Below are 12,359 nucleotides of genomic sequence, written 5' to 3'. Positions count from 1 at the left end.
TGATGCCTCTTGGCATGTACAGATAAAACTAACTTGAAAAGCTTTGGAGTTTCTCCTCATACAAGCATGCATTTTTCTGCTATATGCCGAATCCCCTCCTACTCTTTCCAGTTTACAACATATGAGTCTCCAATATGTCACTGTGAAGTCTCATTTATAACAGCTTATCCAGTAGTATTTTCTATCTGAATCTCTTGACTTAGGAGCTCTCTGATGTCCAAACCTGGTGAATCACAGAAGAAAGCTGACACCCTAATGCTTTCATGAGCCTATTTAAACCTTCTGGGCCGGAAATCACGGATGAAAAATATGAAAAATTAAAATTGGATATACAGTTTTAATTTCTGCAGATTTCCTGATGTTCACAACTTGCAAAAGGCCCTGGTGTTTGCGGCCATATGGAAAACAACCGTCTTAAAACAGAACACACATACAAAGCAAACCAAAGTGATTAATTAAGCCTTTTGGTATTTGCTTTGGAATTGGATTTTGGGTTGAAATTTGTTGTAAAAGTTTTTCAAAAGCTGGGGGAAAGGTACAGCAACCAGTGAGGGAAGTTCTTTACACAGATCCCTTCCCTTGCCTACAGATCTGTTATTAACTGCCTTAAATGATGATTATTTGTCCAAACCAGCAAAATGTGAAAATGTACTGAAATGAAACATTGCCCTGAAAGAGCTCCTGTTTTTCTATAAGTTCATTTTGTACAAGTTTGCCAGATCAATTCAGAGGTAAAATTTACCAAGATTTTGAGAAACAAAAAGCACTAGAAATATTTCCATCAATTAGAAGAAAAATCCTATATGATATTGTCCTAAATGTCCTGTTTTCCAGCCCTGAGTTCAGTGTTACTGCTAACTGAGTGGAAATCTGAAAGAGAAGTTGGCATTTAGAAAAGTGAATTTAACAAATTTATTTTCATTACTGAAGCTGAGGAAAATGCAAGCTAAGTGACAAGAAAAAAAAAAATATTGGAACAGGAAACATTTATGTAAAAAGAAAGGTAAAACATAGGAAAACCCAAGGAAATTAGATGGTTTTAAAATACATTTTTTAACCACGCAAGATATCCCTTTCAGCACACCATGGGATAGAGCATTAATCTTATTTGTCTGTGATTAAAAAAACTATTTCTTCGTAGTCAGGACTTTGCTACATTACATCATTTTTACTCACAGAAGCCAAACTGCAGATTTTTTTGAGACTGCAAGCTATAAATTCTTTTCCATGAAAGTTAGCTTATTACTAATCTTTACCATGTCTCCAATGAACCAATGAAAATCTTTAATATTGAAAATATTGATTGAATATTGATATTTAATATTGAAAAGTAATAATTTACAATAAGCCAGAAGAAATATTGAGCATTTGTAAATGTAAAGACTTCTCTTCGCAGGATTTGTCTCTGTTTTAGTTTTTCTTCCTGAACACTTGCTACAATTATCTTTAAATCTCCATGAAAGAAACCAAAGAAATGACAGGTTTGCAGTAATATTAGTCATCTTACTAATGGATATCCTATAGCTTGTCCGTTTTTCCACTTCCTCCTACCTGGACCTTTCATAACTCAGCCAGACAGACTCTTAAATACATTTTGATTGGAGCCAATGGGTCTTACAAATGTAATTTATGCAGGAGTTGATTTACATGGAAAAACCCTAAAGTCTTGTGCTTTTGAAAAATGTAAATCTGTCTGGATCTCATTAAGGAAGGTTCTTGACTACAGGAGAAACTCTCGTCCTTTTCTTTTTTTTGGAAAGCCATAAATTTATTTATGAGATTCAGATCTTTAAAAAACAAAAAACCACCAAACAACCAAAGCTGGGAATCATGGTTTTATCTGTTGGTTTTTGTCCAGCAGCCTCAACCAAAACCTTGCCAGAGGTGACATGCAGGATGCTGTCAGCAGGGAGATGCCATGATGACCCCTCTGTCAAGACAGAGCAACAGTGCAAACAGTACATAACACAGGAATTCCAGGGACCAGTGCATTTATCTTAACCCTGACTCTGAGAAACTTCTGCAAATCTTAAAAAAAACCCCAAACACCTGTGGTTAAAAAGGGGGAGCTACATATAAATCCTTGTTACTTTCCTGGTACTGTATGGAAATTAAAACATGACAATTTTGCCCCAAGTTTGGGGAACTTGGATGAGCCTTGAAATTAAGCTGTGCCTTCTCTCTTTTCCTTTTTTATTCACTTGATCACATCAGCCATAATATCTAAGAAATCCTGGGAGAATGAAGGGCGAAAGCAGCCTGCCTCCATTTGTGAGAAGCTGAGGCTGGCTGATGGCAAACAGCTCATGTGTTAATTTGTGGACAAAGCCCTCCTGATGCAGGAGGATGTTTATTAGTGGGGTTATAACTTGAGGAGAGATAAGGTTTCTCTAAACTACTCCCAGCATAAATTTCTGCAGTTATTCTGTGAAGGTCCTAAATGCGAACTTGTATTGGTGGCTTAATTTCATTTTTACAAAAGGGAGTGCCAGTGTCTCTGTGAAAGATTCTATATGAGGGATAGGTTGCTTAATTTTTTATAATTTTGTGAACTCCACCAGTGTCTACTACTCTTCTTCCAAATTTGGGATTTGGAAATCTGGCTTTCTTTTTGCTTTATCCTGCTCTGTCTTGCAAAGATTATGCTGATGTGCTTGAGCTACTCCTATTGACATTTCAGATCTCTCAAGACAGAGGCTGTACCAGATAGTAGTGAACATACCTGACACCTTCTCTGGAAGGAGATAGCTTTTCTTTTAAGGAATTTTACTGTTTTAATAGAGAGAAGTACTGGGAAACTTCTTTAACCTGAAGGTTCTAAAAAGATTCAAGCCAGATTCTACTTGCTTCCCCTTGACGTGTTCAATGTATTATAACTGCATTAGAAATGTTCAAAAAGAATGCTTATTCCACTATAATAACTTAAAACTTAGCTCACCAGTTCTGATTCACATACCTGCTAGCTTGGAAATGGAAAAGGAACAATGTCTTATTTTAAAGCCAAGTATGGAAATTAGATATGGTCTCTGCCTTATTTCTGCTTCTAGTCTTCTTGAGTGTGTGTGGGAGAGGATGAGAACAAGACAAAGACATTTACAAAGAGAAATGGAATATTTCCTTGAGACCAAAACAGAAATCATTTACTCCTAGTGTGTATTTTTAAGTGGCTTGGTTGGTGCTGTATTTACTGCACGCAAATCTGGAGGTACCCCAGTGATTGACTGTGATCAGATGTTTTAGGAACAAAACAGGACTTGATTTTCCCCTCAGAGGTTCCCTGCTGATATCCCTGCTGTGCCCAGCCCTTGGCCTTGCAGCACTGTGCTTGTATCCTGCTGGAATCCTTCTCTGGGGTCACTGGGAGATGGTGAGAGAGTGGGGAACTTGGATGAGCCTTGAAATTGAGCTGCACCTTCTCTCTTTTCTTTTTTTATTCACTAGATCACATCAGTTTATGCCTTTAAAATGATGACACATTTTAGGGCAGTATTTAAAAACCCAGATGTAAATTTTCTAGATATTTCTATTTAGTACTATGTTTAAAAATATACAAAATCATGAACATCATATTGACAGAAGACTTCCTCTATCTCCATCTCTTATTTGCACTTATTTTCATCTTAAGCACCTGAATTATTGGAGCACAAGACATTATTCAGACATCTCACAAGCCAGAATTCTGTGTAGCTTGATCACTTTTGGGGTAAAATTTAGCTAGACTGCCTAAAAATGCTTATTGGTCTCTATGGATTTGTGCTGAATTTATTTAATACAAAGTGTAATATAAAAAGCCCTTTCTGCAGTTAATTAGCCTCCAGGTTATTGCAAGCCCCAAGGCATTGTATTTGAGTTGTCATTGCTACTTGCAAAGATCAGCAGTATTTAATTCTTGTGTTACACAAAGTATATTCACTATGCTTATCTGGCTAGTGTTAATTCATTGTCTCCAGACTCTATTTTTCATTTTCTTGGCTACTAAAGATGGTACTAGAGATGAGGAACTTTGCTGAAAGCAGATATGTTACACTGTGACAGTACCAGTTTAAAATATGGCAGAATTAAACTTGAAGGTTCCTCCAGAATTATGCTATTGTAAATGGGGGCAAGATTTGTTCCTGTTACATGAAAAAAATAAAACAAAGGGGGTTCATTCAGACTCCTTTGGGATATGGTAGATCTAATCTTATTAATTATTCCTGTTTTCTAAGGAGAAAACATCAGATTTCCTCTATTTGATAATTCTGTTTTCTCAGAAAACATTTACACATGTTCCAATACCCAGCTAGCCCCGGCAGGAACTCTTTAGTGGTTAGAGAAGTGGCAGAAGGTTAAATCATCTGACTTTGATGTGATGTTGATTGTTTACCCTTAGTGTACAGTAGTATCTTAAAAAAACAAAGCAAAGTGGGTGTATTCATTACTGGCCAAACACGGCTGACAAGTTAAGGAATATGTGACGCCCCTCAGCTGAGACCGAAGTGCTTCATTTATAATGGAGATTACGGTAAGAAGCAAATGAAGTTGTCTGAGGGAAAATGATGTCTCCTGAGACTTTCTTCTGGTTTGGCCACAGTTAATAACACAAGCAGCACTTAACAACAAAATGCACGACTGTATTATCTTTTAGCAAATGCCAGTCATGGGCAATCCAAACAGGTCAATTACTAGCAAATCTCCAAAGATCTCCTGAAACCTCAGAAGAGTTAGAGATGCCAAGAAAATGTCTAGATGCACAGAGACACAGGAACAGAAATAGGGCACAAACCAATTTGCAGAAATGGAACTTAACCCTTAGAGGGAAGAACCCAGCCTTCTACATATTCATTTCCACATCATTAAATATTTATGGTGAGACATGCATGTAATGTGATTCTGCATTATGGAAAAAGCACAAACAGAATCTGCACTATTTCAGTCGTTTAACCTATTTTTTTTTTTAATCTTTCTGTATCTTGCAGGTATAATGGACAAATGTGGGATTTTCTGCCACTGACATGTTAGGCATTTGGAAATGAATGTGTTCTCTTGAATAACCTAAATCAGCACACACAGAACAGCGTGTAGGGGCCAGTGACAGCCTATTCTTCAGCTCCATAGCATGTCTATGACTCATTAATATAAATGAAACCCACACACAAGCATGAGGGGATAATTGACCCCATTAAATTCCATTTACTCATGAGCTACTTTGTAAGGTTTGCCCCTTAGTTATTGTAGTTTTTATCAACGATAAAAGTTGGAACAGCGTGTATGCCAACAAAAGACTATTTCAAAAGTAGCTTTGTGGAAAAAAAAAAACACAACAAACAAAACAAACCAACCAACCAACCAAACAAAAACCCCCACCACCAACAAAAAAACTCCACAACAAAAAAAACCCCACAAAACAAAACAAAACACAACAAGAAAAAAAACCAACAACCCAGAAAAAAAGGAAAGGGGAAAAAAAACCCAAGAAAAATGAAATACCACAATGTTTTTATCCAAACTTTCAACAGCTAATGAAAACAACCTTATCTTTGCTTTAAACATTCATTGGGACAGGACATCAAAATCCTTTAGGAAACGAAGGCATCTGCCTGTGTCTATTATTTGGGACCTCTATTTATTTTTTCCATTTGCAGGACTCTGCATTGAGCTGGGCAAACATGGGAACGGTGAGCAGTATTTCAAACGCATACCTGGAGATCTGGATCCATTCAAGGCCAGGATGGACAGGATTTGGAGCAGCCTGATATAACTGAAGATATCCCTTTAGGGTACTTTCCAACCCAGACCATTATGTAATTTTATGGTTTAATTTTGTTCTTGTAAATTCTGGGAATTTTGCTTTTTCTATTATTTTTCTGAGAAATGGAGTAAAACAAGATAGTCTGGCCAAGAGTATCCAATAAATTTCTGCTGATCTTCTCTTTAAAAGAATTAGCCCATGATATGAAATTGATTTTGCAAAGTTATGTACACCTATAATCTAACACCCCCAGACACACCAAGAAAAAAATACTCATGTTAGAAGTTGCACTAGTTTTGCCATAGCTACTGTTTTGTAGTAGATGTTACTCAAAATAATTTCCCTGACAGTAATTTTATTTCTTGGTAATGATCTCAAACAAACCTCTTTGAACAAATCTCATAATGAGATCAAATCCTGCACAACAGGAGCACTCAGACATGAGTTGTTATATACCTTGTACATTCTATCCAGAAATTAGCATTTTTACAGTCTGAGCACACCTTCAAAATCCCCTTGCTCAGGGCTGCAGGGCAGCTGAAAAAAGGTCCAGAATCAGATTTTCTGTCCCCAGACCTGAACTGTGTGTACACAAAACCCAGTGTCTCCACCAGCTCCAGGCTGACATGCTGCTCGTTGCACCAGAGCAGAATGAATAATCTCCAGACATGAGTTACTGGCACAATTAAGGCAAGAGCACAGCTGAATGACATGGTGAACAAAAGACCCTTGGCAAAGCTTCCACTGCAAAAGCCTAGAGAGGAAATTCACTCTTGGCGCTGGGTGCTCACAGGTACAAGCAGGACGAACTGCTGATTAACAAGCTTAGACTCTCAGACCAAATTCCAAAGGATGAAAAATGGCAATAACATTCTGTTATGTCTCTCTACAGCATGCAAGCAATTTTTCATTAAGTTAGAATCCATAGGCAACTCCAGCAGTACATTTTCACAGTCTAATTGATACATATGAGGCTTGGCTTGCAGCTTTCAAAAGAAGTCAGAAGCACAGAGAATTCTGTACCATCCAACAAGAAAAGCAAAGCTCTGTAATATTAGTTATAGGTGCAGTAGATTTTGATGTCTCTAACACAGCTGGGTCACTCAATAAGGCAGGCAGGACACACTTGTGCCTTGGAGGGTGCACATTGAACTGGGCTGCTGGGGTTTCCTTATAAAAATGAACATGCTGATCCCTCCAAGAGGGCTTTAGCAGTTTGGGGGCATGATTTCTTCTACAACAGTCAGGCCAACCCCTCTCCGAGAAGCATATTTTTCTCCACATTAATTTTATTCTTTTTATAACTTCTACCAGTTTGTTTGCTGCAGCACTTCTGGTTTACTAGTCCCTAGGTCACCTCTAAGCCTTTCTCACATATTTTCATCTTCTTTTTCCTTGGCTGTGGTACTGGGGTCAATGCATATAATTTATTACACTGAGCTATTACTGGGTATTTCATATTTTAGGGAATCCCCTCTGTTCCAAGAATATTATTTTTTTGACACTTTGATCTGATGCAGTCTTGGAGATACTTTTGGTCTCATACAGGAACCTCACTGTCCTCCCTTGCTGATTATTGATGCAAATAGCATATTCAGGTTTCCTGCAAAGGCTTTCTCTTCCAGAACAGCTCCTTTCACATCTCTGTCATGTGTTGGCACCATCAGTTCACCAATTACCTTCTAGATTGAGGTAAGTGAATGCAGTTCTTAGGTTTGTATGTTTAGCAAGTCACTCTTCAAAATGCTGTGGGCCTGTTTATGGTGGTTTCAGTGAACTTCTCCAAGTCTAGTCTCTTATCTACTTTTCTCCACAGAACAGCACTTACTTTTTGAAGGATGGCTTTTTTTGTCCTGACAACCACGTTCTCTGCCCTTTAGACACGGTAACTACTTTTGATATTTGAAGAGACTATTTAGTGGTACACATTTAAACTGGACCTTTATTGTGCCTTTAAGCAGACTCCACATGGATTGTGCTAGTTGTGCTTTTTTTTTTTTTTTTTCTTAACTTTGCCATTTTAAGGTAAATTGTTGCCAAGCCTGATATTTTTTTACTTATCCACCTGTGAGGATTTGAATTTGAGAATGACAATGTCAGGACGTAATTCTTTTCCTTACTCTTAGAAAGTTAGCAGCTTAGCTCTGCTGAATGTATGTGACCTGTAAGAGGTACTGGCATTCAGGTATGTCAGTCAGTGTCTTAGCTCTCACTCCTCAGGGGAGCTCTTAGAGCATCTCTGCAGAGCTAAATGGTTGATACACACTAGCACACGATGCTATCCTCTCCTCTGGCAGCTGTGAGAGAACCCTCCAAGGAACAGCCCATGGCCAGTGAACGGCTGTGCACAAGTGCACAGTCTCCATCTGAAGAAGCTGCAGACAAAAATATTACTTTGAGTTCCCAACTTTTGAAGTCCTGGGAGAAACAGTAATTTAGTCCTTTGGTGAACCAAACCGTGCCAGGAGAGGTTTTCTGAACTCCATGCTTTTATATCACTCTTGACCTGCTAGCTGAGTAACACACTGTGGCATTATCTGGGTTCTCCAGTGCTTACAGCAAACTGACTTCATAATAAAATCATTCACATTCTCCTGTACAACTTCAGATTTTGCCAGAGTGTTACGTTTCTAATCATGAAAAACATGGCTTGTTTCAGATGATAAAGTACCCATAAATAAAGACTTCACAGGGGGAGGCTGACAAATAAACTTTTTATTTGTTGGGAATGTAGGGGGATGTACTTTGTGGTGACAGCACATTGCTCAGAAGAACAGGTCATATGCTGCTTCCTATTATACCAGTGTCAACCCAGAGCATTTCCACTGTCTATATTTCAACCAGTTCAACTAAGATAAAGATCTCTGCACAGGATTTCATAGCCTTTTTGCCACTGTATAGTATTATTATTATTAAAAAAAAAAAAAAAAAAAAAAAAAGTACTGTAGGGGTCAAATTACTTTCAATATTGCTTGTGATAATAAAATGCACTACAAATAGTTTTGTTTCATCCATTAATAATAATAAAAGCATAAAAAAGGCTGAAATAGATTCCAGTAAGGTATAAAGCCCTTCTCTTTCAGCATTTTGAAATTTGGGCATGTGGTACAAGGCAATGCCTGTCACTGTGACTGTGATGGGAAGCTAGACACTTCAGGGTAGGCACTGCCAATTTAGGTTGCATAATGATAAGGATCAAGTCCTCTGTCCTTAGACTACTTGTACTAAAAAGAAACAAAGATGAAATAATTGAAAGGATAATAGAGAGAAGGACTTGGTCAGAAGGACAAGTGAAGAGGTACTCAAAAAGCATCATGCCCCGTCCATGTATCCAAGAAGGACAAGAAGCAGAGGGGAAGCTCTGTGCAGGGCTGGGCTGGCAGAATGCACACAGACAGGTCTAAGCCCAGAGTGGCTTCCAGCCTCTTCTGCTGATCTCTGGACCTGAGTAGGGTACAGGGGCAGATGTTCCAGGAGCCCTCCCAGCACTGGCAGTGGGGCACTGCTGGCCTGGGCTGGCTGCACTCAGCTGCCAAGGGCTGAGTTCAACTTCCGATCCTGGAAGTTGTCCTGACCTGGAGAGGAAAAGGAAGTGTTAAATGTGCCACAGGTTGGAGGGGCACAGCAGGTGTTGCTTTAGCCTGGGAGTGATTCCAGCCAGAGCCCTGTGAGGTTCACCTACCTGGCAGTCCGGAGCAACGGAACTGAACTGAAGGCTCAAAGAGACAGTGACAAAAGTAGGACAGCATCCATGGACAAAGCCTGAGCAGCTTAACTCATGCTAATGGAAAGAGGGATTTGAGTCACTGAAATCGGCTGCATTGAACTGAGATGAAAATATAACTCTAAGTCTTTATTTCTGGGCTGTAAGTATGCTGGGATAGAAGAGAAACAATGCCCAGCATACTCCTGTTCTGGAGGATTTGTTTTTTACCCTCCTATTTTTTAATAACACAGAGATATGTTATTTTCAGCCTGAATATTTACATTTTTTTTTAATATGCAAACTCAAGAAAAATTTGAAATCTGGTTGCAGGTTCAAACATTTTTCACACGCACATGCTAAGCCCCTGCCCCCATATTTCTCCAAATATCTGTGTCTCATTATGTGCTCTCACAGAAAACAACAACAAACAACTACACAGAAAAATATCTTTTGTTCTTTTCAAAAAAATAAAACATAATACAGGCTCTTTCTAAGAGACCAATTGTCATGGCCTGGGCAGTGGTCTGGGTGCCGTGACCTTCCCAGAGAAGCGTCCTTAGAAGGACACCCTTGGGCACACAGGCACTCCTTGCCCTGCTGATCTCAGCTCTAGGCCCTGAAAAGAGCTGTTGAGTGATTGCAGCTCTTCAGGTGATATCTGGAGGGACAGGAGCCTCATGGGGTGTTCCACCAGAAGCCTTTATTCTCAGTCCAGGAACAAGAAAAACTCTGGCTACTGCAAAGGAGTCAGGGATGAAAGACTCTGGATAGTCAGAGTGAAACAGGGGTTTATACAGGAGCATCAGGACTAGTCAACTGAGGGTTCAGGTGCTGAGTAAAGGGGAAGGACCAACGGGGTACATAGAATTTGCATGGGGTACATAAGATTTGCATGGGCTGCAAGGCAAGCTGGGAGTGACTCTTTTTGTTGCCCCAACAGAAGGAACTCGTCTAGGAGCTTTCCCTCCAAGGGAGAGTTGTGAACTCTTTGTTAATGAGCCCACTGACTTCCACAATCAGTACAGATAAAACAGATATTACATAACAATTATGTATGTGCAAGGGCAAAAGGTAGATCTTATGCAAATTTGTAACAATGTAAAAGAAAAACTAGAAAAAAATGCTGTTTCTCTGTTCCTGAGAACCATAGAAGAATCTGCCATTTTTCTGTCATGGAACAGCACAAAGCTTGTTTCTATCTGAGCAGTCTCATTTCACAGCAAGTCAGATGAGCTCTACTATCCTCATTGGAATGGGAGTCATGTAAGTTCATTCTCATTTTATGTATGAAATTATTGAAAAAAGCCATGGTGACTTTTCTGCAATGCAGAATACTGTCTAAAGAAGCAATGACCTCCAGGTCTGTGGCCATCTTGTTGTGTGCATTAACCTCTGGGCTTTCCAGCACATAAGAAAATTAATTTCCTATTATTTTTTTTTCTTTTCTCAGTCCCAGGATAAGAGTAATACTTCTGAAGATATTAGCATTATTTATACTAGATGGAAGGTGGTTTTTTAAACCAACTCATGGTTAATTTCCTCTGGGAAAAATTCTGCCTGTGCTTTCCAATACTCAGTTTATGCTGCCATCAGTAGCATTTCCATGGGTAGACCTGTCTGGATGGGGATGACCCACAGGGGGTCAGGGATGAGGGGCAGGGAATGGAAAAACCCCACAAGTTTACCTGCTCACTTCATGAAATGAATGTACCCCAATCCCTTGCCCCTTCTTCCAGCCTCCCTTGAAAGCTCATCTGAGTACAAGCAACACAGACTAAAAGACATTTATTCTTTGTTTCATTTGAGCTGTGGCAAAGCTGGTGGAAACTGTCATATTATCCTTGGAGAAAATTAAGGATCTCCTGTGAAATGCAGAATTTTAGTATTTTAGTCTATCTATCTTTCTCAACCCCTGCTTAAAGAATAAAAAACAAAAGGTAATGGTTTATTGCTCTTGAGGTGTGTCTCACCCCCTGATCACAGCCCTGGCACTCAGTGGCACAGGCATAGCCTTGGAGAGAAACGTGTGCATTCTGCTAGGACTAAACCAGAGTCACCATGGTATGGAAAAGGTAAAACCACCAATGTTTCTGGATTGATGTGATACCCCTTTTCCACGGTGCTTAGTTCCTGATCACTTACAGAATGACCTACCGAAAGAAGAGGAAGCACCATCTGGTCCCAGACAAAGGCAGCACCTTTATATAAGAGTTAAATAAGAGTTTGGAAGGGACATAAAAATGTTTGTGACAGCCAAAGGAACTGGAGGCCACTGCAGGAAGCTGCTCCAGTGAATGATAAGTTCAGAGCTGAAAAAACAAAACTCTGAGTTGAGAAATGTGTAGTTTAGGAGAAATTTCTCTAAATGAGGAAGAATAGAAAACTAAATAAAATAATGATGATCATCAGAACTGTGCATAAAGAGTACTTAGATTTGGATAGGTCCTCAGAGGAAAATAAAAACATCTTGGTGTACAAAAGATCAGCCACAATTGCCAAGTGGATAATCCTGGAAGTGCATGGACCTTTTTATCTGCAATTTTGGAAAACCAAGCTAGGCATATATGATTTGTTGCATTTTTGTAATATAAGGTTTTATCCAATTTTTATGATTTTAGGATTAATAAACATTATCCAAGTCAAACATAAAATGAGCAGCACCTCATTCAGCACATTCACTGGAATTTCCAGTGTGTTTATCATTTTCTTCTGTGTATTTATCTTTCTTCTTCATTGCTATGGATATAGCAATGATTAGAAAACAATATGGCAGGAAACTCTTGATGTTAAACATTTGAGTTATGTATTACAGATTGTCTCAAATTCACTGACTTTTCAGATTTAAATCTTTTCAAAGTTTTTCTGAAACTTTTGGCACGTTTTCTCCTAAATATGCACAAGAAAGACAGAAGATTCATGGAG

The 12,359-nt window shown here is 39.0% G+C and overlaps 1 long non-coding RNA gene across 5 annotated transcripts in view; it reads left to right on the top strand.

Moving 5' to 3' along the window:
- LOC131580817 (uncharacterized) overlaps nt 1-9,326 on the top strand; it is a 101,715-nt gene extending 92,389 nt beyond the window's left edge. For all 5 annotated transcript variants that reach the window (XR_009277967.1, XR_009277965.1, XR_009277963.1 and 2 more), the window contains one exon: nt 5,625-9,326. This is a non-coding gene — a long non-coding RNA (uncharacterized LOC131580817). The remainder of the gene's footprint in view (nt 1-5,624) is intronic.
- The last annotated feature ends 3,033 nt before the right edge of the window (nt 9,327-12,359 follow it).

Source organism: Poecile atricapillus, chromosome 7 (genome assembly GCF_030490865.1).
Source record: "Poecile atricapillus isolate bPoeAtr1 chromosome 7, bPoeAtr1.hap1, whole genome shotgun sequence".
In the NCBI taxonomy this organism is placed as follows: Eukaryota; Metazoa; Chordata; class Aves; order Passeriformes; family Paridae; genus Poecile; species Poecile atricapillus.
This window is presented reverse-complemented; position numbering and strand designations above follow the sequence as displayed.